Genomic DNA, 27,904 nt, shown 5'->3' on the forward strand with positions numbered 1-27,904 from the left:
GGGAGGAAAATGGCCTGGCCTTGTTTACAAGAAACCACGGACAAAAAAAGGAGCACTTAAGGCTGGGCACGGTAGCTCGCGCCTGTAATCCCAGCACTTTTGGAGGCCTAGGTGGGTGGATCACCTGAGGTCAGGAGTTTGAGACCAGCCTGATCAACCAATGAAACCCTGTCCCTACTAAAAATACAAAATTAGTCAGGTGTAGTGGCACACGCCTGTAATCCCAGTTACTTGGGAGGCTGAGGCAGAAGAATTACTTGAACCCGGGAGGCGGAGTTTGCAGTGAGCCAAGATCATGCCATTGCACTCCAGCCAGGGCTATAAGGAGAAACTCTGTCTCAAAAAAAAAAAAGGAGCATTTACATTTAAACCAAATGTATTTGTCCAACAAGGGAATGAGATGGGGTGTGGAGAGGAGGAGAGTTTATCATGATACTGAGTATTCAGGCAGAGGCTAAGTTTTCACTTGGCTGAAGGCTCTAGAAAGGGTCATGTGGACAGATGCCTCCTATCAGTCCTTCTAAGTGTGAACTTCCATGTAAGGTTCCCTTAGTCACCTCTGAGCACTTACTTTGTGTCAAGTTCTCAGTAAGGCTCTGAGGACCCAGAAACAAATGAGACAAAGTCATGGTTACTCAACTGAAATGCTGAAGCAGGATAGAGAAAGGCTGAGCTCTGGAAACCGGAGGCTGGAGTTTAATTCCTAGCTGTGTTATTTCGTAGCTGTGCGTCACTGGAGATGCCACTTGGCCTCTGGTTGTGTTTCCTCATTTATGAACTAGGAACAACAGTTATCTTCATAGATTACAGGAACCCAATGACAAAATATACCTGGAGCATTTGTAGCACAGTGCCTGGTATGTAGTAAGCATGTTATTTCATTAGTAGTAATATTTGTTTGATGACCTTGGATAAGTCACTTCATTTTTCAAAGCCTCAGCTTTCTCATCCATAGGATGGAGTTAACACTGACATCACGGGGTTGGAATCTTGCTGTGTCGTGGGGTCAGGAGCTGCCATTTCATCTCTCCGCCTCCTCCTGGGATAAGTGGGTCGCATCATGCCCACTTGATCGCGGACGGAAACCAGCCCCGTTCAGCGCAAAGGAGGAACCTGAATTAACAAGGACGCGATTTCCTGGCTGCGCTCCCGCTCCCGGGGTAGGAGGTTTGCGCTGGGTCCCATCCCCCGGCCGGTCCTGCTCAGGAAACGCGGAGAGAAAGCCAGGAACCAGGCCTGCCAGGCCCTGCGGCCCCTCAGCGCCGTCCCTCCTCCCCGGCCCTCGGTTGCAGGAAGCCGGCTGGCGGGAACGCCCTGCCTGGTGGGTGGGAAAGGCCGAGAGCGCGCCCGGCACCGGCGGCTTCCCAGGCCCGCGGCCGGCTGGCGGCGCGGAGCTGTCACTGCGGCAAACGGCGAACGCGCCGGCCCCCTCCCCCGCCGCCCGCAAGCCTGGTGCAGTCGGCCCATGAGTATTTCATGAAGTGCCGCAGCCGGATTCATGGCTCACTGGCGCAGGAGGGGAAAGAGGCTGAGTCCTGTCAAGCGCCAGCGCCCCACCCGGCACGGAGCGCACGCCGCGGGGGGCCGGGCTGGGGAGGGAAGGGTGTCCAGCCCTCCCTTTTGGGTGGTGAGATGCTGAGGCCTGAGGGTTTCTAGGTGAGTGTTCAAGGTCATGGCTAGTAAACGGCAGGGCCGGGATGCAACTCGGGGTCTGTTTCATCCTAAAGTTTGTGCCTCGGGTCTGTGGTTCTGCTCCAGGTTTTTGAGGTTTGGGGGGCGGGGGTTACGTTCTTGCTGCACCTCAAGAACCGGAGTTCTGTACCCAGGGGCTACCGATGTCCTCTCAGAGGTCTTTGAACCCCTTGTAATTGTGTAAAATGTTGTGTGTGTTGCATTTTTCTTTGAAGTTTCAAAGGCGTCAGTGATCCAACAAGGGTTAAGAATTATAGCCTTCTGCAGGGCATGGTGGCTCACGCCTGTAATCCTACCACTTTGGGAGGCCGAGGTGGGAGGATCGCTTGATTCCAGGAGTTCGAGACCAGCCTGGGAAACATAGTGAGACCCCCTCATCCTTACAGAAAATTTAAAAATTGGCTGGATGTGGTGGCACACGCTTCTAGTCCCAGCTACTTTGGAGGCTGAGACAGGAGGATTGCTTGAGCCCAGGAGTTTGAGGCTGTGGTGAGGGGTGATTGTGTCATTGCACTGCAGCCTGGGTGACAGAGGCCAGACCCTGTCTCAAAAAACAAAAAACAAAAAACCTCCCAAAATTATAGCTCTCCAAGTCTGCTTTGAGGACCCCAGCTTCATAAGAGGTTGAGGTTCCTCTATGTCTATAACCTCTTGAGAATATTTCTGCAAAGTCCCAGCTGTTACTCTGTAGCAACTTGGGGGCCTCTACAGGATCCCAGATCTTTCTACTGGATCTTGAGGCTCTTTCTATAGGGTCTTGAGACCTCTCTGGGGATTTGAGCTCTTTGTAGGGCCCTGGTGTCTCTTTCTGAGGTTCTGACAATCTCACTATAAGGTCCGATGGTCCTCCATGGAATGATTTCTAAACCTGGGCCTCAGGATGCCTATGAACTCCCTGAAATTGTGTGCAAGATTTTGTGGGTCTGTCTGTATATATGGAATTCTGGAGAGAGGTTTCATGGATTTCACTAGATTCTCAAAAGAATCTGTGATCCCCCAAAAGCTGGGAAAAAATATGGCTTTAGAGCATTCATTTGGACAGGCCTTACTCCTTTCTCATCAATAAAAGTCAAGGAAGTAGGAGGCGGGCCGTGGTGGGTCACGCCTGTAATTCCAGCACTTTTGGGGAGGCTGAGTTGGGCAGATCATTTGAGGTCAGGAGTTCAAGACCAGCCTGGCCAACATGGTGAAATCCCATCTCTACTAAAAATACAAAAATTAACTGGGTGTGGTGGCGCACGCCTATAATCCCAGCTACTTGGGAGGCTGAGGCAGGAAAATCACTTGAACCTGGGAGGTGGAGGTTGCAGTGAGCCCAGATCATACCACTGCACTCCAGCTTGGGCGACAGAGCAAGACACCATCTAAGAAAAAAAAATAAATAAATAAAGGAAGTAAAAGGTGGAGGAAATAAAAGACAGTGTTTTCTAGTAGAGTATGGGCTTTGGACTCAGGCATTCCTGGGTTAAAATCCCAATTTTCCCATTTACCAGCTGTGTGACCTTGAGCATGTTCCTTACCCTCTCTGAGCCTCCAGGCCACCTCCTCTAGGAAGCCTTCTCTGGCTCCTCAATTCAGTTAGGTCCCCACCCTGCATCCCCCAATCCCTCCTGGCATATCACCTGATTCTTTGCAGCACTTAATGGAACTGTTATTAAGTAATTGTGTTTAATGTTGTCCTGTTTCTCCACTCCTCCAGTCCAGGAAACTTGGGACTTTTGCTGTATTACAGTCTGTGTAGTGCCTGGCACATGTTAGGCACTCAGCCATTTCTTATGAAATAAATAAAAATGTAAAGGAATGGAAGGATGCAGGCCAGACACTATACTAGGGACAGAAAGGGATCAGAAATTAATAAGCATCATTCCTGTGGTCGAGGAAGTCCCAGGCTGGAGGGGGAAATAAGATGCATGCAAGGAAGACTGTCCTAATTGCGCTAATGGGGGATGAACACTAATGGAGGCAAACACTAGGGGGGAAAGCACCAAAGATCCAAAGATGAGTGAGACCTAGTCCCTGAAGAGCTGAGATGCCTTTCCTTTGTATTATGTGTTACAATTTACAAAGCACTTAGCTTACATGAAATAGGTGGGTATACACTTACTCTGCAGAGGTGGGAAAACTGCTGCTGAGAAGAGTTCAATGACTTGCCCAAAGCCACCCAGCCAATAATGGCTGCCTGAGTGCATAGCTTATTTGCTTTGGAATACAGCCCATTTCCTCCCGGACTTGGGCTTTGATGTTGCACATGTCTTGGTTTAGATCCTACTAGATGTGTGACCAGTAAGTGACTTTCCCTGTCTGAGCCTTGTTTTCCCAGTCTGCAAGATAGCAATAATGACCTCCTATAACCTTTAAGAGATAGTATATGCAATATACTAGCAATAATGACCCCTATAACCTTTAAGAGGTAGTATATGTAAAGTACCCAGCATGATTCTTGGTTCAGAATAAAGGATCTATAAATGTTTGTGGAATGAATGAATGAATGAATGAAAGAGATATCAGATTTTAACAGTATAAATAGGGTGTCTAGGGATGCACCCCTAGCAATGAGACTGTAAAGGAATGCAAAGAACTGATTGCTATAAAAGTCAGGAGAGTGCTTAATTTGGGGGATGAAGACAATTGTGATGGATGGATTACTACATGAAATGCATGTAGTAATGGTTGCCCTGAAACATGAGGGAGCAAAGGAATAGAGGGAACTTAAAATCATGCCATTTTGGGGATGATAGGAGAATTGAGGGTTATTTTATTCCTTCCTGTTCTGACTTTCTATGATTCTTGGCAGACTTTGCACTGGCCTCAATCATACTGGGTAATCATTTATTGTTTGAAAACCAGCAAAAGTGAGCCAACTCCAGCTTCGTTAGCTTTCTTTTTACGTATATCTTTATTGCCTTTTTTTCTGATGACACAGTAATACTGCTACTTGTAAAAAATTAAATTGCAGAAAGATATAATGAGTGAAAATGAAAGTGCAAGTTTAGACATGGTAGACACAAGGTGCTGACATATTGTGGTTCTTTGGAAGGTGTGGAAGGGGCATAGGACAGTGTGATGGTGAATTTTATGTGTCAGTTTGACTGGGCTAAGGGATGCCCAGATAGCTGGTAAAACATTATCTCTGAGTATTTCCAGGAGATATTAATATTTGAATTGGTAGATTGAGTAGAGAAAATTGCCTCCACCAATGTGGGTGGGCATGATCCAATTCACTGAGAGCCCAACAGAACAAAAAAGAGGAGGAAGGAAAATTTGCTCTCTCTCATTGAGCTGGAACATCCATCTTCTCATTGAGCTGGAACATCCATCTTCTCCTGCCTTTGGACATTGGAGCTCCTGGTTCTCAGATCCTTGGACTCTGAGACTTATCCAGCACTTCTCTGCCCACAAACCCCCATTCTTAGCACCACCATCTTTTCTGGTTCTCCAGCTTGCAAAAGGCAGATTGTGGGACTTCTCTGCTTCCGTAATCTTGTGAGCCAATTCTCATAATAAGTAAATTATATATATATATACTCCTATTGGTTCTGTTTCTCTGGAGAACTCTGACTAATACAGACAGGGACAAAAAAAAATTCTCCCTGCTTAAAAGTCTTTTTGTCCTGGCCTTGTCATGGTTCCTGAGACTTCTATTAGGTGTCTTACTTTTGGCTCGTAGCATTGAAAGTTCAAATGCAACCAAGGGCTAGGGTCAGGGGAGAAAGTGAAAATTGTCTCGGCATGGGCTTTCTTGGAACCCCACGAAGGAGGAGATGGGATCTGTGGAACTTTCTATTGCAGTATGCACAGGTGGCTCAGGTGCCCACTGCTGGTATACCTTGTAGCTGTGTTTTTACCCCCTTTCCCCTCCATAGCAAAGTCTTTTTTGAAAGTTCTCACTATATGCACACACAGAACAGCAAAGCAGGCTGGGCACAGTGTCTCACACCTGTAATCCCAGCATTTTGGGAGGCCAAGGCAGGTGGATGGCTTGAGCTCAGGAGATGGAGACCAGCCTGGGCAGCATGGTGAAACCCCGTCTCTACCAAAAATACAAAAAGAATTAGCTGGGCGTGTTGGCAGGCACCTGTTATCCCAGCTACTTGGGAGGCTGAGGTAGGAGGATTACTGGAGCCTGGGAAGTGGAGTTGTAGTGACCTGAGATCATGCCACTGCACTTTAGCCTGGGTGACAAAGTGAGACTCTATCTCAAAAAAAAAAAAAAAAAAAAAGCAGAAACAAAAACAAAATGAAACTCAGCAAAGCAAAAAGAAAGAAAAAAACTGAAGTTTCTCTATTTAGCTCTTTTTTATTTATTTATTTTTTTAGAGACAGTTTCTTTCTCTGTCACTCAGGCTGGAGTGCAGTGCAGAGATCATAGCTCACTGCAGCCTCCAACTCCTGGGCTCAAGCAATCCTCCCTCCTCAGCCTCCTGAGTAACTAGGACCACAGGTATGAGCCACCATGCCTGGCGGTGGCTCACACCTGTAATCCTAGCACTTTGGGAGGCTAAGGTGAGTGGATCATGAGGTCAGGAGTTCGAGACCAGCCTGACCAACATGGTGAAACCCTGTCTCTACTAAAAATACAAAAATTAGCCGGGCATGGTGTCACAGGCCTGTAATCCCAGCTACTCAGCAGGCTGAGGCAGGAGAATTGCTTGAATACGGGAGGCAGAGCCGAGATCGCACCACTGCACTCTAGCCTGAGCGACAGAGCGAGACTCTGTCTCAAAAAAAATAAAAATAAAAATAAATAAATAAATAAAATTTTGGCTAGGCATGGTGGCTCACGCCTGCAATCCCAGCACTTTGGGAGGACAAAGCTAAAGGATCGCTTGAGCCTAGGCATTCGAGACCAGCCTGGACAACATGGTGAAACCCCATCTCTACTGAAAATACAAAAATTACCCGGGTGTGGTGGGTCATTCCTGTAATCCCAGCTACTCGGGAGCCTGAAGCAGGAGAATCGCTTGAACTTGGGAGGCAAAGGTTGCAGTGAGCCCAAATCGTGCCACTGCACTCCAGCCTGAGCGACAGAGGGTGACCTGTGTCTAAAATAATAATAATAATAATAGTAATTTCTTTTTTTGTAAAGACAGAGGTCTCACTATGTTGCCCGGGCTGGTCTCAAACTCCTGGTCTCAAGTAATCTTCCCACCTTGGCCACCCAAAGCACTGGGATTATAGGTGTGAGCCACTGCGCCTGGCCTATTTAGTTCTTTATAGTCTCCATATTTTTCTATGCATATACTAAGCATATATTACAAATTATAACTACAGGATCCTACTACACTTGTAATTCGGCAACTTACTCTTACTCTTTTCGCTTAACAATGTCCAATAGAGAGCTTTTATTGCCCAATCATACAAGTCGATTCCTTTCCTTTTACTAATGCAGCCTCTTGAGGGCAGGGCTATTATTTAGCTCTACTTCCAGTCCAGAGTCCAGCATACGGGAGGTCTTGCTGGGAGGACGAGGACATATTCAAATAGTAACAGCAACCACTATATCCTGGCATGAATTAGGTGCCAGGCTCTGAACTCAGCTCTTTCACATGTTTAACCCTCATAGGCACTGTGTGAGAAAGATAGTATTATTATTTCCATTTTGCAGATGAGAAACTGATGTGCAGAGACCTGAAAGCCCAAGATTACATAATTAGTAAGTGGCAGAGCTGGGTTTTGAATCCTGATCTTTCCTGTGCCAAAGCTTTTGCTATGAATAAATCAGTAAGTGGTTGCTGGGATCATGGGTCCTGGGGAGAAAGTTCTTTCTTCAGAACCTTCCTTGTATGTCCTGGGTTCTTCCTTCTAAGGGTTTGTGGTACTTGGAATCAGCTTTAGCCCTTAGGAGCAACTCAGTAAAGGCCCTTCCTTTGCCTCCAGCAATCTTACAGCCATGATTACTTTTCACAGGAAGTGATGTTTTTGAATATTTTTTCTAAAAATAAGCTATAATTTATTAGGGGCCTTTGAGGACTGGGCCAGGCATTTCAGGACACCCATGTGCCTGCCTGCAGCATAGGAAATTAATCAGAACCCCAGAGTTCCTCCCCTCCTTCCACAGGCCAGTGCTCTAGAAATGCCCAGTGCCTCATTGCAGTTCTCCTAGAGGATTGCAGAGATGCCAAGGGCGGTTTAACACAGATCCACGTCTCTGTAAAGAAGGTGAGAGGAGAAAGGCACGAAGCAGAAATGGGTCAGCTCTGCTGCAAAGAACTCTCAGAGAGAACTCCAAGCTGACCCCAGCTTGGAGGCATGCTGAATGGCAGAAATGCCCTGGGGCATCATCAGATGCGACTCTGCTGAATCCATCTGGGGTCTGCAGACTGGAGTGCTGGTTTCCATTCCAATAGGAATGCTTTGCAGGGCCACTTTCAGCAAGCCTCTTCCTTTCTCAAGACCCTAAAGTCTTCCATATGAAATGATTAGGTGGATTGTCATGAGGTGCTGTGTGGTGTTAATAACTAGAAATAATACTGATGATAGTAGTTATATATATAAAATACATATATAAATCATACAGTAATTTTATATACATATATATATATATTTTTTTTTTGAGACAGGGTCTCGATCTGTCACCAGGCTGGAGTGCAGTGGCATTATCATGGCTCATTGCAACCTCCACCTCCCAGGTTCAAGGGATCCTCCCACCACAGCCTCTTGAGTAGCTGAGACTGCACGGGCACCATCAGGCCCGGCTAATTTTTAATATTTTTTGTAAAGACGGGGTTTTGCCATGTTGCCCAGGCTGGTCTCAAACTCCTGTACTCAAGTGATCCACCCCTCTGGACTCAAGTGATCCTCCCAAAGTGCTGGGATTGCAGGCATGAGCAACCGCTCCTGGTCAATATAATACTATTGAAAATAAGAATGACAGGGGCCTGGCGTGGTGGTTCACGTCTGTAATCCTAGCACTTAAGGAGGCTGAGGTGAGTGGATCACCTGAGGTCAGGAGTTCGAGACCAGCGTGGCCAACATGGTGAAACACCATCTCTACTAAAAATACAAAAATTGGCCAGGTGTGGTGGTGAGTGCCGGTAATCCCAGCTACTTGGGAGGCTGAGGCAGGAGAATCTCTTGAACCTGGAAGGCAGAGGTTGCAGTGAACTGAGATTGCACCACTGCACTCCAACCTGGGCGACAAGAGAGAAAATTTGTCTCAAAAAAAAAAAAAAGAAAAAAAAGAAAGAAAGAAAATAAGAATGACAATCATATTGTTCATATTGTTTGTGGAACACTGCGCCTGATGTTTTCCATACAGTATCTTAGGTAATTTTAAAACAAACACCACAAGACTATATTATTATCCCCATTTTATAGAAGAGAAGACAGACTCAGAGATGGCTATTATGACCCCAGAACATAGGATCCCAGGGTTTTCTGGCATCAGAGCTTGAGCTCCACAAACATATGTGGGTTCTGACCTCCAGGAAGTGCTAAGAAACAAATGGGAGGTCAGTTCGTTATAAGTTGTAGTGTTCATGCCCACGTGAGGGTTAAACACAATGTTATTGGTCATTCAGAACAGAGAGGATGGCTTTCTGGCTGGGAGAAGCTGGGAGGTGAGACAGCAGGGGAAGAGCTTGAGCAAAGGGTCAAATGTGGGAAAGCAGTGGGTGTGCTAAGAGAAGTTTGGATAAACTTTGTGTGTGTGTGTGTGTGTAAAGGTAGGAAGTGATCATACCAGGCCAGGGCTTTGGCCTTTATTCCATAGGCAATAAAGAGCTTACACAAGAGATGTCTCAAGAGACCAACCATGCTGCTGTAGTCAGAGAGGAAGCAGCCCTCAGCCCATCTGTGTCCTGGCTTGTGAATGCTGCTGCGTGCCAGCGTGTGGGAGGGCATCCGCAGCGAAAGCAGTCTCTGGCTGTGTCCTGTACTATGCTGGGTGTGGGTCTTGGGCTGTCTTTGAAGCCCTCCTCCTGACTTCTCAGGGCACTAGGTGCCTTTTAGATAGTAGACTTAAAGGAAGTATGTCATAGAAGTATGGGAGGGGATTTTGAGATCATCTGATTATTCCCCCTTCCCATTTTAAAGAAGATGAAAATCGGGAACATAGATGGGAAAGTACTTGTCTAGCATCACACAATGAATTAATAGCACAGGGGGGGACTGGAACCCATGCCTCCCAAGTCTTAGCTGAGTTCCTTCTCTGCATTTGCAGAGTAATAGAAATAGCATTTGTTGAGTGATTATTCCATATCAGGTTCTAGGCTAAGCACCTTTCCATTGATTATCTCATTTAATCCTCACAACCCTACTGAGAGTGCCCTGCTTTTTTTTTTTTTTTTCTTTTGAGACAGGGTCTCACTCTGTCACCCACGCTGGAGTGCAGTGGCACGATCACGGCTCACTGCAGCCTCGATCTCCCTGGGCTCAAGCAATCCTCCTACTTTAGCCTACAGGCGCGCGCCACCACGCCCGGCTAATTTTTGTATTTTTTATAGAGATAGGGTTTCGCCATGTTGCCCAGGCTGGTCTCGAACTTCTGAGTTTAAGCGATCCGTCCGCCTCAGCCTCCCAAAGTTCTGGGATTACAGACTTGAGTCACCACGCGGGCCGAAAGTGTCCCTCCTGAAATCGAGAAGTCTTGTCTTCCATTTCGATTTCTCAGGGCGCCTAGCACAGGACCTAGCTACGGAGGCAATAAAAACTTCACAGGACCTAGCTACGGAGGCAATAAAAACTTGGTGGAGTCTAAGTTCTGGGAAGGGAAAAAAGGACGGAGGGGGCGGGGCCTGCAGACCAACCCCGCCCATCACAGAGACCCCGCCTTCCAGAACGCTGACGTCACCATCTGGCCCCGCCCCTCATTGTCAGTCCCGCCGAGCCAGAGGAGGCGCCGGTCGCTGGCAGCTGAGCACCGGAGCCCTCCGCAGGCGGGAGCGCGGTTCTGGGCCGCCGAGGTGAGGGTCCGTGAGGCGGCGGCGGGAGCGCGGCGCGGGGGGCTGGGACGGGCGCGGGGAGCGGAGGGCGGCGGGGTTGGGAGGCCGGTCCCGGGTGAGGTCCGGGCACCCGCGGCCACGGGGCAGAAGAAACCGCGGGCGCAGCCGAGGAGGGATGGGGGTGTGGAGTTGGGGGAGAGTTGGAATGGATTTTAGAGGAAGGGCTCAGAAGGGGACCTTTTGGGGCGAGACCCGGCACATGTTTGTGGAGTTGGAGGAAGAGACTGAGGAGATTTTCCCTCGGGAGGGGGAGGGAAGGTTCTGAGGAGACTTCTTGGTGGGAGCGAGACTCTGAGGAGAAATGTTTGGGCAGAGACGCGGAGGAGACATTTTCGAGGGGACGGCGAAGAGTTTCGGGGGTAGAGTTTGGGGTTGGGGGAGGGAGCGACGAGGCGGCCGGGGAAGGGGCTGCGCGGGGCCCGGCGGGCACCGGAGGAAGGAAGTGATCAGACAGGAAGGGCCCGGGAGCTCCAGCAGGAGAAGAAGGAGGAGGGCGGTTTGGGAGCGCGTCGGGCCGGCCTGCGGGGCCAGCTGCGGGCGCGGGGCGCGGGGCGCCGGGCGCGGGCCGGGCGAGGAGGGGTCCGGTGGCCGCCGCAGCTGTCGGCCGCGCCGGCCCGCGTCCCGGGCGCTCTGCTGGTCTTGCAGCCAGACCGCTGGGCCGGGAAGGAATTCGAGGCATTCGCTTTGTTTAAGTTGCCAGTAGACAGTCCTTAGGACTAATTAATGGTGGAATCTGCAGGGGGACGCCGGCGAGCGGGGCCGGGGCCTCCCCCCGCCCGTCGCGGTGAACTTTCCGCAGCGCGGGGCCCGCCTCCCCGCGCACCCCCGGCCCCCGCCCAGCGGCCCGGGCGGGGAAGGAGCCATGGCTTCCCGGAGCGCAGGAATGAAGTGCGGTTTCTGGGGCTGGTGGCCTCTGGCTGCGGAGCCTGCCTGCAGGGAAGCTGGCGACCCGGAGCGGCCGCGCTGGGGCTTCGGAACCCGGTTTAGAGCTCTTGGAGGTGGCTGCGGTTTCTGTGTATAACCTTGGAGGAGCCTCTGCGAGCCGAGAAAGACCATCTTGCTTTGGAGCATCTGTTTCTTCATCGCGTCAACCCCTTTCCTAACACTGCAGAGCTTGTTGTGGCTTGTTTCGGAAATGCCGAGGCCAGCGCTCACCCTTGCGGGTGGGAGAGGGGAAGAGAGTAGGCACCCCCAAAACCCCTGCAGTGTGATTTCCAGAAGGCCAGAGACTGCCTGCAGCTCCGCCGTAGCACCTTCACTGACTTGAATGACCTTGGGGGAAGGATTGCGCTGCAGAGCCCTTGGTGCCTTATCTGTCGTTGGAGGAGAAAATACTCTCTGGACCTCCCTGCCTTTTGGGGATGTTTTGAGGGGTGGGGTTTGCTCAGGGTATTTCTTTTACAAACGGCTGCAGTTCTGGCCCAAGGAGCTGGACTGGTGTCAGAGCTTGGAGAATTCAGATCATCTAATAAGATTTGACTACCTCAAATTAGGGAGGGAGGGGTTTGGATTTTAGGAGGACATTTCTTTTTGGGGAATCTGTACGGTATGTTCCAGATTGCCTTCTGTCACTTTGTTTGCAACTTTGGTAGTATTCCTGTGGTTAAATTGAATTAGCCCCATAGAAAATTCTTCTTTTGTCAGAAATAATTGTTTTGCTCAGAATTCCCCTGGGGGCAGATTAAGGTTTTGCTCAATTTACTCCTAGAAGAATTTACTCCTAGAAGAATTTTCCAGGTTTCTAAAATTAAATCACTTTTCTAAACATAGTAACTAAAGTTTGAAAAGCTGGAAATAGTGAGCTGGGAAGGGAATGGGTTGGAGTATGAAGAAGGCAGCAAACACAGGTTCATTGTTGACCAGTGATTAATAATGCGGATTGTTAATTAGCCTTCCTTGATTATGAGGTGTTTTCTTAATCTTAAATAATTTAAGACCAAGAAAAGGAACTAATGTTGTTGAGTTGCCTATTCTGTGCCCAGTACTTATGCTAGGTGGTATAGATCTTAGGCAGTCTTCCCAATAATTTTGTGAGGTGGTAGTTAGCATCCCTTTTTTTTTTTTTTGAGACGGAGTGCTCTGTCACCCAGGCTGTAGTGCAATGGTGCGATCTCGGCTCACTGCAACCTCCGCCTCTCATGTTCAAGCTATTCTCCTGCCTCAGCCTCCCGAGTAGCTGGGATTACAGGTGTGTGCCACCAGGCCCGGTTAATTTTTGTATTGTTAGTGGAGATGGGGTTTCACCATGTTGGCCAGGTTGGTTTCGAACTCCTGACCTCAAGTGATCTGCCCGCCTCGGCCTCCCAAAGTGCTGGGATTACAGGCGTGAGCCACCGCTCCCGGTCAGCATCCCTGTTTTATAGATGAACAAGCCAAAGGTCAGAAAGTAAAGTGACTGTCCCAAGTTCACACACACACAACTAGTAAGAAATGGCGCTGGAATTCATACCCAGGTCTGTTTCTCAGGTCTGTGGTTGTCTCACTACTTTGCCCACTGCCTTGGGAATCATGAGACCTAGTTTTTTGGCCTTTGACTCAGCCACTGGGTGACTGTGGGCCCTAGAATAAGTCAGTTAAGTCTCTTCTCCAATAATATTGCCTTTTCTTTCAGCAGTGTTGTCAATATGCGCTTGAAGTGTGTTTTTTTTTTTTTTGTAAAAAGATAAACATATAAGGCTGTAGTAGTGTAGTAGTGGTATGTACTATATGCCACTAGGTGCTTACTTATTTTTTATGAAGGAAGCATTTCTGTTAAAATGGGGAGTACCTAAGTGATCATATATTTCATTTATGTAATGGAAGTTGATGGATAGCTAATGGCCCTTCCAGTGTAAAGCGGCCATCATTAAGGTAACATCAGAAACAGAACCATTTTTCATGTAATACAGCCTTTAGGGACAGTGTCAACTTACGAGTAAAGCACGCTGTTACAGGTAGGACCTGGATAGTCCAGGCTGAAAGATGTGGTATAAACTTTGATGCATATAATAGATGCATAGCATATATTTGATGAATGAATGAATGAATGTAATGAATGTATTCCCTTTTCTTTTTGGAGTGCAGTGCTGTGATGATGTCTCACTGCATCCTCTACTGCCTGGGCTCAAGTGATTTTCCCACGTCAGCCTTCTGAGAAGCTGGGACCACAGGTGCGTGCCACCATGCCTGGCTAACTTTTTTTTTTTATTTATAGAGATGAGGTTTCCCTGTGTTTCCCAGGCTGGTCTCCTGGAACTCCTGGGTTCAGGGGATCCTCCCGTGTCAGCCTCCCAAAGTGTTGGGATTACAGGCATGAGCCATCATGCCCTGCCCTGAATGCATTCTTTAAAAAAAAAAAAAAACTTTATTGAGGTATAATTTACATATAATAAAATTCGCCAATTTTAAGTGTATAGTTTGACGAACTTTGACAAATGTATACAGTTGTATAATTACCACCACTGCGTTTATTTTTTTAAACTGTGTGTTATCTTTTAGGAATTGGGTAGTAGATTTATCCCTGGGAATGTTACGAGGTTTCTATGCTCAGATTCAATACTGTGAGATCAGAATGAATATTACAGTGTTAATGTGCCAACTTGGGAGGAAATAGGAAAACCTTAGGTATTTAATGGTGAGGTAAATGGGAAGAATAAGAGGGAGAGACATTTATTGGATCAGGGGAAAGATAAATAAGTTCAGGAGGAAGTAGATTTTAGCTACTTTTAAGACAGAGGATACATTTTGGGGAAAAAGTTACCAAAAGATTTAAGGAGTTGAACTTTTTATTTTTTTTCTTTTGAAATGGTAGCTCCTGAAATATAAAACTTAACATCTTTGACTGTGCTTAAGAAGCGCTTAACAAATTATGGTTGTTCAAATAATACTTAAGGGTGGGGATGGTGTAAAGTGGTTGAAGGCCTTGCCCTTCCACCTATGACAGAATATCCTTAGTGTTGATCTCTAACTTTTTTAAAATAATATTCCACAAAGGGAAGAATACATTAGGTAGCAATTGTGGCTTGCGGGGAAGATTGTTTCTTCCTTTTCATAATTTCTCAAGTCACTGAACTTCTCCCAGTATGCTTTAGCTCAAGTCTCTGTCTCTGTCTTAGAAAATGCCTGGAACCTCTGCTAGTGAGCTTCTAGAAGAAGCCCCATTTCTACCTTTTCTTTATTTTTTGATTTTATCTTTATTCATTCTGTTTCTGTATGGTGACTGTTTTTTTTTTTTTTGAAACGGAGTCTCACTGTGTCACCCAGGCTGGAGTGCAGTGGTGCGATCTCAGCTCACTGCAAGCTCCGCCTCCCAGGTTCACGCCATTCTCCTGCCTCAGCCTCCCGAGTAGCTGGGACTACAGGCACCCGCCACTACGCCCGGCTAATTTTTTGTATTTTTAGTAGAGACGGGGTTTCACCGCGTTAGCCAGGATGGTCTCGATCTCCTGACCTCGTGATCCGCCCGCCTCGCCCTCCCAAAGTGCTGGGATTACAGGCATGAGCCACCGTGCCCAGCCGGTGACTGTTTTATAAGCCCTTCTCTCACCCATGGATTTGTCTGAGAATGGAAACTTTTTTTTTTTTTTGCTCTGCCCGAAGCAAAGGAATTCTTGTTAAATCCACCATTGGTCTTCTATATACCATTAGGAAATAATAATTAAAATAACCCTTTAGATCTACTCAAAGGGGACTATAATAGTGTTCCCTCCTTGAGCAGGGGACATGCTAATCTTCTCTGTATCGTTCCAGTTTTAGTATTTGTGCTGCAGAAGTGACTACTCTGTTCACCTTTGAAAAAATAATAACTCTATGAGGTGGTCATTATCCTTATTTTATAAATGAGGGAACTGAGCTCAGAGCAGTTAACTGCCAGAGCAAGTGAGGGGCAGACCATTGATTCGAGCTTAGGTATGATTGATACTCAGGTTTGGGATCTATGTCATTACACTCTCATTTATATGGGAGTGGAGGGTCAAGGGAAGAGCTTGAAAATACCATATTAAAATATGAGCCACAACCTAACAAGCATTGCTAACCTTTTTAGGCATTGCTGTTGTCATCTATAACTTTCTTAATTTCTGGAGATTCCTCCTTATGTTCTAAGGAATTTATAGTTAATCCTTTAGTATTGCACAACTTCCTTCCCAGACCCAGCATTCCTTTTTTTTTTTTTTTAAGAGACAGGATCTCACTCTTTCTCTTGATCTGGAGTATAGTGGCAGTCATAGCTCACAGCAGCCTTGAACTCCTGGGCTTAGGCAGTTCTCCTTCCTCAGCCTCCGATTAACTGGGACTACAAGTGTGTACCACCATGCCCAGCTAATTAAGAAACTTTTTTTTTTTTTTTTTTTTTTTGTAGAGACAGGGTTTCGCTTTGTTGCCCAGGCTGGTCTTGAACTCCTGGGCTCAAGTGATCCTCCCACCTTGGCCTCCCAGAGTGTTGGGATTACAAGCATGAGTGGTACCTGGCCCCAACATTCTTTTTTTTTTTTGAGAGAGTCTCACCCTGTCACCCAGGCTGGAGTGAAGTGGTGTGATCTCGGCTCACTGCAACTTCCACCTCCCAGGTTCAAACGATTCTTCTCCCTCAGCCTCCCAAGTAGCTGGGATTACAGGTGCCCGCCACCACACCCAGCTAATTTTTGTATTTTTAGTAGAGACAGGGTTTTACCATGTTGGCCAGGCTGGTCTCGAGCTCCTGACCTTGTGATCCGCCTGCCTTGGCCTCCAAAAGTGCTGGGATTACAGGTGTGAGCCACCGCGCCCGGCCTTATTCTTTATAAACATGGTACTTTGTATCACTGGCTATTTGAATTACTCCTCTGAAAGCTTCTACCAGGGTAATCTTTCATTCAAGACCTGCCGTATTTGCATGTGCCCCTTTATACCTGTTTGTTTATTTTTACAAAAAAATTAAAAAATATGGACTGCTTTATGAATTAGCATGTCATCCTTGTGCAGGGCACATACTAATCTTCACTGTACCATTCCAATTTTAGTATTTGTGTTGTGGAAGTGAGCACTCTATTCCTGTTTTTATCTGGACAAAATAGTATTTTAAAAATGTATTATGGGCCGGGCTAACATGGTGAAACCCTGTGGCTACTAAAAATACAAAAAATTAGCCAGGCATGGTGGCAGGCGCCTGTAGTCCCGGCTACTCGGGAGGCTGAGGCAGGAGAATGGCGAGAACCCGGGAGGTGGGGCTTGCAAGTGAGCCGAGATGGCGCCACTGCACTCCAGCCTGGGCGACAGAGCGAGACTCTGTCTCAAAAAAAAAAAAAAAAAAAGTATATTACGTTATTAAAAACTTTATTATTGAACTATATAATACATATACAGAAAAATACATGTAGAAGTGAAATTTGATGTTTTTTTCCCACAAACTGAATATACCCATGTAAGCAGCACCTAGATCTAGATCAAGAAACAGCGTTACCAGTACCTAGAAGCCCCTATCCAGTTCCCTTTCAGTTTCTGTCTCCCCTCTACCACCCAGGGTAATCACCATCCTGACTTCTGACAGAATAGATTATTTTGCTCTTTTTTTGTACTCTTGTAAAAATTGAATTGTATAGTATATATTCTTTGTGGTCTGGCTCCTTTTATTTAACACTAACGTGAGCGTGCAAAAATTTTTAGTGGTTTTTAGATTTGGAATAAAATTCAAATTTCAGCTTTTTTTTTTTTTTTTTTTTTTTTTTTTTGAGACAGTCTCGTTCTGTTGCCCAGGCTGAAGTGCAGTGGCGCGATCTCAGCTCACTGCAACCTCCACCTTCTGGGTTCAAGCAGTCCTCCGCCTCAGCCTCCCAAGTAGCTGGGATTACAGGTGACTGCCACCATGCCTGGGTAATTTTTGTGTTTTTAGTAGAGACGGAGTTTCCCCATGTTATGTTGGCCAGGCTGGCCATGAACTCCTGACCTCTTGATCCACTCACCTCGGCCTCCCAAGGTGCTGGGATTACAGGCATGAACCACTGCGCCTGGCCATTTCAGTTCTTTATTTTGACCTATAATGCCCTGTATAGCCCGTCTCCTGCCTACTTTTTGGGTAGGCAATTGGCATCTTATGCCAATCTCATTGCCCATTATGCCTCTGTTACGCTAACTTCTTATTTTTATTCTTATTTTATTTATTTAATTTTTAGAGATGGGGTCTCACTATATTGCTCAGGCTGGTCTCAAACTCCTGGCCTCAAGCTGTCCTTTGGCCTCCAGAGTAGCTGAGATTACAGGCATGAGCCACTGGCCCTATTTATTTTTAAACTCAATGAGCTGTTTCCTACCTCAGGGTCTTTGTATGCATGGCTCTGTCTTCCTTGAACACTTCTTTCCCCTGCTCTTTGCATGGCTGCCTTCACGCCTGAGCTTATGTAAAAATATCAGGGATACTTTTTCTCATCATCGTGTCTTGCTAGTCCTTTCCCATTATTCCCTATTACTGGCTTCTGTTGCCTCCTTTTGTAGCACCTATTGCAATTTATGATTATATATCTGCGTGCATGATTATTATGTCTTCCCTGCTAGATTCCACGAAAGCAGAGAACTCATCTGTTTTGTTCTCCGGTGTATATCTAGTGCCTAACACAGTGACTGACATAGGTATTTAATAAATTTTAATGGCCATATTCCCAATTCAGCACCTTTGTTCCCATTATCTTTTGTCCCTTCCTTTTATGCTGTTTAACTATTTAAATCTTTTCCACCCCTCAAAACTGAGCTCAGTTCTCCCTCTTTGAAGTCTATCATGATTTTGCAACAGTTAATCTTTCTTCTCTAAAATTTTATAGCATTTATTGCCAATACCACCTCGTGTTCATGGAAAATCACACTATCACATATCTTATTTTACCTAGTTGTATCAAAAGCTTCTTCTTTTCTCAAAAATCTTGTAGCTTGTTATGCCAGTACTCCTCATATTTTTGGTTAACTTGACCAGCTTCTATTAATATCTTAATTACCTAATTTGACTGGAAGCTTCTCGATCAGAAGCTGTTTTAGCTAATACCCTCCTCAGTTATTTTCACTGGCACATAGTAGGTCTTTAGTAGAGTTTTTGATGACCAGTGATATTTATGTATAGGTAGCAATTTTAATTTCTTAAGCTTATTAACATGGATTCTTTTTATTAGACTCCTGCTTAATATTTTCTCTCATCTAAAGGCTGGGAGTGCACCAACTTCTTCAGGCGATATAGAGACTATTAGGGTGTGAAAGTACAGGAGTCCGGTCCTAATGCCACAAAGCAGATTCTCCTTTGGAACTTGTCACTGGCGTAGAATTAACTATGCAGAGTTCCTTCTTAGAAAAAATGCTTTATCAGTGCTTGTTTAATGTTCTCAGATTGGAATTACTAACAGAAACAAGACACTAGGTAGTACTTTATTTGAATTTTCTGTTGACTAACATTTTATTTTGTTGTCAACAATGAAAATCTTGAGCCAATTAAATCTGCTTAAAGCTGCTTTGTCTGATCGGTAAGCTCTCTCAGTAGTTATTCTTCCTCTTGTGTTAAAGGCAGAAGAATGTGTGTTCTATAAGCCAATTTAAATGCAAATTTAAATTAGTAGCAACTTAGTTGATTTAACTCAGTATATATTTCAAATTAAGTGGTAAATGTAAATTATTTTTTAGGAGGTACCTACTGTGTATTTTAAATCAGTGATTATTTTGGCTTTTCTGATGAAACTATATCAGAATATTATAGGGTAATGTAGTAATTGGTTTGTTTTTGTTTTTGTTTTTTGAGACAGAATTTTACTCTTGTTGCCCATGCTGGAGTGCAGTGGCGTGATCTTGGCTCACTGCAACCTCCACCTCTTGGGTTCAAGCAATTCTTCTGTCTCAGCCTCCCGAGTAGCTGGAACTACAGGCGCATGCCACCATGCCCAGCTAATTTTTGTATTTTTAGTAGAGACAGGGGTTTCACCATGTTGGCCAGGCTGGTCTCGAACTCCTGACCTCAAGTGATCCGCCTGCCTTGGCCTCCCAAAGTGTTGGGATTACAGGCGTGAGCCACTGCGTCTGGCGTGATACTGATTGTTAGCCACTGGCTATGTGACAGGCACTATCCTAAGCATTTTTCATACATTAGTTTATTTACTCATTCACTCAACAAATATTTATTGAGTACCTATCATGTTTCAAGCTCATAATCTCATGTATTCTTCACCACACCCATGAAGTAAGTATATAGTTTATTATTTTAACCCCATTTTACAGATGAGGAACTGGTACACACAGAAGCTCGATATCCAGTGTCACAAGCTGTTGAGGGTCAGATATTGAGATTTTTTTAAAGAATGCCAGTTAGTGACATCTTTGGCATGAATTAATTCTATGCTAGATTTTTATCTTTGGGAGGGGAACAGTAATCAAATTTTTTTTTTTTTTGAGACAGAGTCTCGCTCTGTCGCCCAGGTTGGAGTGCAGTGGAGCGATCTTGGCTCACTGCAAGCTCTGCCTCCCGGGTTCACGACATTCTCCTGCCTCAGCCTCCCAAGTAGCTGGGACTACAGGTGCCCGCCACCACGCCTGGCTAATTTTTTTGTATTTTTAGTAGAGATGGAGTTTCACCATGTTAGCCAGGATGGTCTCGATCTCCTGACCTCGTGATCCGCCCGCCTCAGCCTCCCAAAGTGCTGGGATTACAGGCGTGAGCCACCGTGCCTGGCCAGTAATCAAATTTTGAAGTCTCTGGTAAACTGTAGTCAAAATGATTAGAACAGAATGTGATAAGCTAAACTGAGATTACTTCTTCTCTTACCCCCAACCCATCTCTCTCTTTTTTTTTTTTTTTTTTTTTTTTTTTTGAGATGGAGTCTTGCTCTGTCATCTCAGCTCACTGCAACCTCTGTCTCCCGGGTTCAAGGGCTTCTCCTGCCTCAGCCCCCTGAATAGCTGGGATTACAGGCGCCTGCCACCACAGCCGGTGAATTTTTGTATTTTTAGTAGAGACAGTGTTTCACCATGTTGGCCAGGCTAGTCTTGAACTCCTGACCTCAAGTAATCTGCCCACCTCCGCCTCCCACAATGCTGGGATTACAGGCATGAGCCACCACGTCTGGCCCCTAACCCTTTTTTTTTTTTTTTTTTGAGACAGAGTCTTGTGCAATGGCACGATCTCGGCTCACTGCAACCTCCATCTCCCGGGTTCAAGTGATTCTCCTGCCTCAGCCTCTCAAGTGGCTGGGATTACAGGCGCCTGCCACCATGCCCTGCTAATTTTTGTATTTTTAGTAGGCAGGGTTTTGCCATGTTGGCCAGGCCGGTCTCGAACTCCTGACCTCGTGATCTGCCTGCCTCGGCCTCCCAAAGTACTGGGATTACAGGCGTGAGCCACTGCGCCTGGCCTAAGCCATCTTTTACAAGAAAAATTTCACAGAACAACAAACAATATGGAAAGTCTTTATTTTGGAAAATCCCAGTTTATTCAAACCAAGGTGAACCAAGTATAAAAAGATGAGTGGATATAAATAACCATATTAAATACTGTGCCTTCAGGGGCACTCTGGAAGCAAATGTAATAGAAGTATGAGTTTAAATGTTTAATTTAGACAATTTCAGTTGTTTTTCATTACTTTTCAGTATCATTTTACTGCTTTTACACAGATCTGGTATGATATTTCACATTTCCAATTTTGTTACTATGTAGTTTCATAATCATCTCTGGGGCAACTGTAAGGTGTTATGACTGCCTTTTTTTTTAAAGAGACAGGTTCTCATTCTGTTGCCCAGGCTGGAGTGCGGTGGCTCTATAATAGCTCACTACAGCTTTGAACTCCTGGGCTCAAGCGATCCTCCTTCCTCAGCCTCCTGAGTAACTAGGGCTACTAGTGCATGCCACCATGCCTGGCTAATTAATTTTTTTTTTTTTTTTGTAGAGACAAGATTTATTTATTATTTTTGTTTTGTTTTGTTTTGTTTTTGAGATGGAGTCTCGCTCTGTGGCTCATGCTGTAGTGCAGTGGCGCGATCTCGGCTCACTGCAACCTCCGCCTCCTGGGTTCAAGCTATTCTCCTGCCTCAGCCTCCTGAGTATCTGGGATTACAAGCACTCACCACCACGCTGGGCTAATTTTTGTATTTTTAGTAGAGATGAGGTTTCACTATGTTGTCCAGGCTGGTCTTGAACTCCTGACCTCAGGTGATCTGCCTGCCTTGGCTTCCTAAAGTGCTGGGATTATAGGCATGAGCCACCGTGCCCGGCGAGACAGGTCTTGATATGTTACCCAGGCTGATCTTGAACTCCTGGCCTCAAACAATCCTCCTGCCTCAGCCTCCCAAAGTGCTGGGATTATAGGTGGGCACCACTGTGCCTGGCCTAGGACTGCTTTTTAGAAACAAACATCAGAACTCTCCAAATGGGAAGTTATTATTTTTTTATTGAGACAGGGTCTCACTCTGTTACCCAGGCTGGACTCCAGTGGCATGATCACAGCTCACTGCAGCCTTGAACTCCCGGGCTCTAGCAGTCCTCTCACTTTAGCCTCCCTAGTAGCTAGGACTATAGGCATGCACTATCACATCTACTAATTCTTCTATCTTTTGTTAGAAATGGGATTTTGGCATGTTGCCAGGCTGGTCTGCAACTCCTGGGCTCAAGTGATCCTCATACCTCGGCCTTCCAAAGTGTTGGGATTACAGGCGGGGGCCACTGCTCCCTGCCTTGGAAAGTTATGTATTTATTTTAGTGACATTTCCAAATTCTGAAATATTTGGTATATTTCTTTTGAATTTGTCTTCTTTAGAGTATATTGCGTGTTCTTAATTCTGGTAAGCCTTCATTTTGCAGGTGCTTATATTTAACTTTTGGAGATAGGAAAGTCTGGTGAATGAAGTGAGTGGTCAGCATTGTTTTTGGTCACAAATGAAATGTTATTCTAAAAGGTGGAGACTAGGATTTTGTGTGTGTGTATGAGGTTTGTCTTTGAGAATCCTATACATGGCACGTCAAAAAAGTTTTGAGTCTTGGCCACGTGATTGGAAGATGCGCCCAGTCATCCCAATCCTTGGAAGGTCTTACCTCCCGAGATGACGCCATTGAATAACAGCACTTGTTTTCAGTGCTGAAACGTCTATAAAACAAATCATGGTATGAATATAACCCATATTACAATTAAATTGGAATTCTCTTAATGAAAACATTAGGTTGTATTAATGTCACTGTGATTTTATTTATAACGTTAATAAATTAATATTGTTAAATTTTGTCCAAGAAAGGAACATTTTTAGTCTGCTGACAGGCAAATCTGTGTAGGAACAGATTCGAACTTAAGTATAATTAAAGGGCGAAATGTATTTTCCTGGTCCACTTTCCAATGCTTTATTTTTTATTTTTATTTTTTGAGACAGTCTCGCTCTGTTGCCCAGGCTGGAGTGCAGTGAGTGGCATGATCTTGGCTCACTGCAACTTCTACCTCCTGGGTTCAAGCGATTCTCCTGCCTCAGCCTCCCAAGTAGCTGGGATTACAGGCTCATGCCACCATGCCTGGTTAATTTTTGTATTTTTAGTAGAGACAGAGTTTCACCACGTTGGCCAGGCTGGTCTCGAACTCCGACCTCAAGTGATTCGCCTGCCTTGGCCTCCCAAAGTGCTGGGATTACAGGTGTGAGCTACTGTGCCTGGCTGGCTTTATTTGCATAAGCTTTCTACAGATGCTGAAGAACTCAAATAGAAAAATGGTATCATTTACCTTGGTCTGACAGCATTTTTCTGTTTCTAAACATAAATCTCTGTTTTTATCTAGTTTCAAGTTAACTGGTAACGTTAAATGTTGAGATAAAGTTAATTTTTGGTTAAGTCCTGGAACAGCTTTATCAAAAATGTGCTGTTTTCTCAATTATCTGGGGGTATTTATCTGATTTAGGCCATTTTAGTGATTCACCAGTGAATGAGCAGCTCATTTAAGTGTTTATTTTTTTTTAGATGGAGTTTCACTCTTGTTGCCCAGGCTGGAGTGAGTGCAATGGCACGAACTTGGCTCTAGGGTTCAAGTGATTCCCTCATCTCAGTCTTCCAAGTAGCTGGGATTACAGGCACCCACCACCACGCCTGGCCCATTTAAGTTTATAATTCAGATTTTTCGAAGAATTCTTAGTCATTGAGGACTAATGATGAAACCAGTTGCTGACTTCTATGTGACAACTGCAGTACTTAAGTACTTTTTATGTGTTTATTTAATCTCTTTTCAGCAACCCATTAGGGTAGATATTAATACTATTATTATCCTCATTTTGCAGAGGAAAAAACTAAGTCCCTAAGATGTGAGATTGGTTTGCCCCAAGGTCAGTGCCAAGCTAGGATTTGACCTTGAGTTTACTCTTGAACATTACATTGTTTTAACACATAATGATTTTATGAACTGTACACTGCCCTTTAAGTAAATGAGGTCAACATTGTCTTATGTTTCCTAGGATCAAAAGAAAGCCATTTTTAGATCTTGATGGACTTAAAGATTCATTAAATGGAAGACTTTAGAGAAGTATACAGAAGCTAGTTAAATATAGAAGATTCTTATAGAGATATTTACAAAATGTAGTTAGAGTGTGTAAACAAAGTAATGGTCCCTGGTAGATTTAAATCAGGAATACCAGTTTTTATGCTTCTTGCCACAGCTGTAATGGAGTGTAATATGATATATTCTTAGTGTAATTTAATAAAATTAGACATTTTCCAACATATGTGAAAATATTTTCTGTAGAAACTTGAGGACTTATGATTATGTTAGAATTTTGTTTTGAGACTAGATTCTAGGGCAGTTTTAAAGTGACTACCAGAATCTTAAAGAAATGTGATGGAAAAATAGATGGGAGGACAGTTAATGGAGCAGGGAGAAATAATATGGAAATAATAAGGTAACTTAGAGAAAAGGAAAATAAAGAAAAGAATCCCAGCACTTTGGGAGGCTGAGGCGGGCGGATCACGAGGCCAGGAGATCGAGACCACCGTGGCTAACACAGTGAAACCCCGTCTCTACTAAAAATACAAAAAAAAAAAAAAATAAGCTGGGCGTGGTGGCAGTCGCCTGTAATCCCAGCTACTCGGGAGGCTGAGGCAGGAGAATGGCGTGAACCCAGCAGGCGGAGCTTGCAGTGAGCCAAGATCTTGCCACTGCACTCCAGCCTGGGTGACAGAGCGACTCCGTCTCAAAAAAAAAAAAAAAAAGAAAAGAAAAAGAAGACAGGGTCTCGCTGTGTTCCCTAGGCTGGAATGCAGTGATCATGACTCACTGCAGCCTTGATCTCCCAGCCTCAAGCAGTCCTTCCACCTCAGCTTCCCCAAGTAGCTGGGACTACAGGCACAAGCCACCATGCCTGGTAATTAAAAAAAAATTTTTTTTTGTAGAGATGGGGGTCTGGCTGTGTTGCCCAGGCTGGTGTTGAACTCCTGGCCTCAAATGATCCTCCCACTGTGGCCTCCCAAAGTTCTGTGAGTTTTGACAAATGTATACTGTCCAACAACCACTACCACAATCAAGATTTTGCACAGTTCCATCACCTCCTCAAAGTCCCTTCTGCTCTTTTGTAGTCTACCCCAATTCTTACCCTCAGGCAACCACTGCGTTGTTTTCTATTCCTATCATTTTGCCTTTTCCAGAATGTTCTGTAAGTGGTAGTCTGTAGTCTGTAGCCTTTTAGTCTGGCTTATTTCACTTAGCATCATATTTTTGAGGTTCATCCACATTATTGCATGTATCAGTAGCTCATTCCTTTACAATGCTGAGTAGTATTCCATTGTATAGATGTATTATAGTTGGTTACTGACCAATTGAGGAGCATTTGGGTTGTGTGTGTGTAATAGTCTCATTCTGTTGCCCAGGCGGGGGCTGCAGCCTCGACCTCCCAGGCTCAAATGATTCTCCTACCTCAGCCTCCTGAGTAGCTGAGATGACTACAGGTGTGCACCACCATTTGTGGGTAATATTTTTGATTTCTAGTACAGTCGAGGTCTCACTATGTCACTCAGGCTGGTCTCGAACTCCCAAAGTGCCATGACTGGCTGAGACTCTGTCTTAAAAACAAAACAAAACAAAACAAAACAAAAACGGGTAAGAGAAAGGGCATCATCTCAGATTAAAGGGGTTTTTCATGTTGAATAATTTAGCCTTATGAAAAATTTACTATTCTTGGGTGAAAATACCATTGACTAAAATGACTGCCCTAGGAGGTCTGTTGTTATGCTAATAGTGTATGTTGAAATGACAGGTTACAGTTTACTGAGATTAGTTTAGGCTGAAGTGGTCTGTGAAGGCTTCATGCAGGCGGTTAGACTAGAGTTTTTCAGTGGTGGATGGATAGAGGTTGAAGAGGCAGAAAGGAAGGAGAAGGTTTTGTTTTTCTTTTACTTTTTAAATTTTTTTCTTTTGTATTTGAGAAAATTAAGGATGAGGGGATGGTTTTCTAGGCAAGAGCAAATCAAGGGCAAAGATAGAGATTAAACGTATTATTGATGGGAACCGCGAATACTTGTCTGATCTAGTAATAGAGTTTAGATTATGGACTAGGAAGGAGATAAGATTAGCGAAGTAATGCTCATTGAGATTATGAACAGTCTTAACAGTCATACCGAGGAATTTGGACCTGATCTTGCTAACATTTGGGAATCATTGAAGGTTTACAAGTTGAGCAGTGACTTGATGAACTTGGAATTATGACATTAATCAAGAAGTGTTATATAGATTATCTGAAAGGAAGCCAGTTAAGGAATTTTTTTAAAGAAATAAAATTGTGCTGCAGGCATGAATTTAGCAAGTGGAATGGGAAGAAAAAGGAGTATATTGGAGAGATTTTGGAGAAGGAAGAGATGAGACTTAATAACGTAGAGAAAGAAGAAAAGAAAGTGAAGATAGCTCTTAAGCTTATGAAACTGGTAGAATTGGCCGGGAACGGTGGCCCACACTTGCAATCCTAGCACTTTGGGAGGCCGAGGCGGGTGGATCACCTGAGGCTAGGAGTTCAAGACCAGCCTGGCCAATGTGGCAAAACCCTGTCTCTACTAAAAATACAAAAAGTAGCCGGGCATGGTGGTGGGCATCTGTAGTCCCAGCTACTCGGTAGGCTGAAGCAGGAGAATCGCTTGAACCCAGGGGGCAGAGGTTGCAGTGAGCCCAGATTGTGTCACTCCACTCCAGCCTGGGCAGGAGCGAAACTCCATCTCAAAAAAATAAAGAAATGGGTAGAACTGAAGAACATTTGTGGTATTAGTTAACTGAAGTTGGAAAGGGGGCAAGCCATAGCCTCTCTCTTTTGCCCTCAAATTCTCTGCTGACTGCATTATATCCATATGCTTTTTCAATTCCATTTATTTGTGAGATGTTGAGATTCTCTAAAATTGCCCCAGGATTAAGCTGGAAGTTAAAAGTTTAGTTTATTTTGGAAGTAATCATTTGGAGAAAAATACAGTACGTTTCAAACCATGAAACACTGTATAAGTTCCTAGTTATGAAAATCATACCTTAATAAATACTGTCATCCTTAGTTAGGTTAACTGTTAGGTAGAGAGGACTTTTTGGAAAACATTTGTTATTTTATGATTTGTTTAACATAATTTGCCCTGTGTGTATTAACAACAGTAACCAATAAATTGTGATTCAGCTTGGATGGTTTAGTTTATAATGACATTAGTTAAAATAGTCTTCCATTTCTTTTCATTGCAACATGTGGAGTATATTATCTACCATTTCTTTTCTTTTTTTGTTTTGGAGACTGAGTCTTGCTTTTTTGCTCAGGTTGGAGTGCAGTGGCGTGATCTTGGCTCACTGCAACCTCCGCCTCCTGGGTTGAAGCGATTCTCCTGCCTCAGCCTCCCAAGCAGCTGGGACTACAGGTGTGTGCTACCATGCCCAGCTAATTTTTGTATCTTTATTAGAGACGGGGTTTCACCATATTTGCCAGGCTGGTCTTGAACTCCTGACCTTGTTATCCACCTGCCTTGGCCTCCCAAGTGCAGGGATTACAGGCATGAGCCACTGCACCTGGCCATTATCTACCATTTCTTAAGCATCTACTGTATAGTAGGTACTTGACTTACGCTTTAATCTTTACAACTGCCTCATGAAATAGGTACTGTTATTCCTACTTTATAGGTGAGGAAATGGAAGCTCAGAGAGATTTAAGAAATATCCCTGGGGGAACCGGGAGAGTTAGAATTCTAGATCAGTGACTTTAAAGTCCATGTTCTTTCTGCTCCTCTATCCTTGGATTACACATCAGAAGAATAGGACTAAAGAGTGGGTCAGTTGAGCTAATTGATTAGATAGTAATTTGAATCAGTGAAGTGCTAACTAAAT

General features: G+C 44.8%; 1 protein-coding gene, 1 non-coding gene and 1 pseudogene across 10 annotated transcripts in view; 1 reads left to right on the top strand and 2 right to left on the bottom strand.

Moving 5' to 3' along the window:
• The first annotated feature begins 1,020 nt into the window (after positions 1 to 1,020).
• The window catches only part of LUZP1 (leucine zipper protein 1), a 97,021-nt gene continuing 70,137 nt past the window's right edge, over positions 1,021 to 27,904 (top strand). For 2 of the 9 annotated variants that reach the window (XR_008525479.2, XM_054555868.2), the window contains exons 1-2: positions 10,482 to 10,595; positions 13,698 to 13,783. The gene's annotated coding sequence lies outside the window, so the exon portion shown is untranslated. Of the gene's footprint in view, positions 1,161 to 1,332; positions 1,657 to 10,222; positions 10,596 to 10,790; positions 10,994 to 11,501; positions 12,181 to 13,697; positions 13,784 to 27,904 lie in introns of those variants that run through there. The other 7 variants (XR_010136604.1, XM_009233888.4, XM_054555892.2 and 4 more) reach the window with 6 other exon arrangements.
• On the bottom strand, positions 15,292 to 15,392 carry LOC112131054 (U6 spliceosomal RNA; annotated as a pseudogene).
• On the bottom strand, positions 16,530 to 16,636 carry LOC112130971 (U6 spliceosomal RNA). The gene has a single exon (XR_002913139.1). It is a non-coding gene; the product is annotated as a U6 spliceosomal RNA (small nuclear RNA).

Source organism: Pongo abelii, chromosome 1, assembly GCF_028885655.2.
Source record: "Pongo abelii isolate AG06213 chromosome 1, NHGRI_mPonAbe1-v2.0_pri, whole genome shotgun sequence".
Lineage (NCBI taxonomy): Eukaryota > Metazoa > Chordata > Mammalia > Primates > Hominidae > Pongo > Pongo abelii.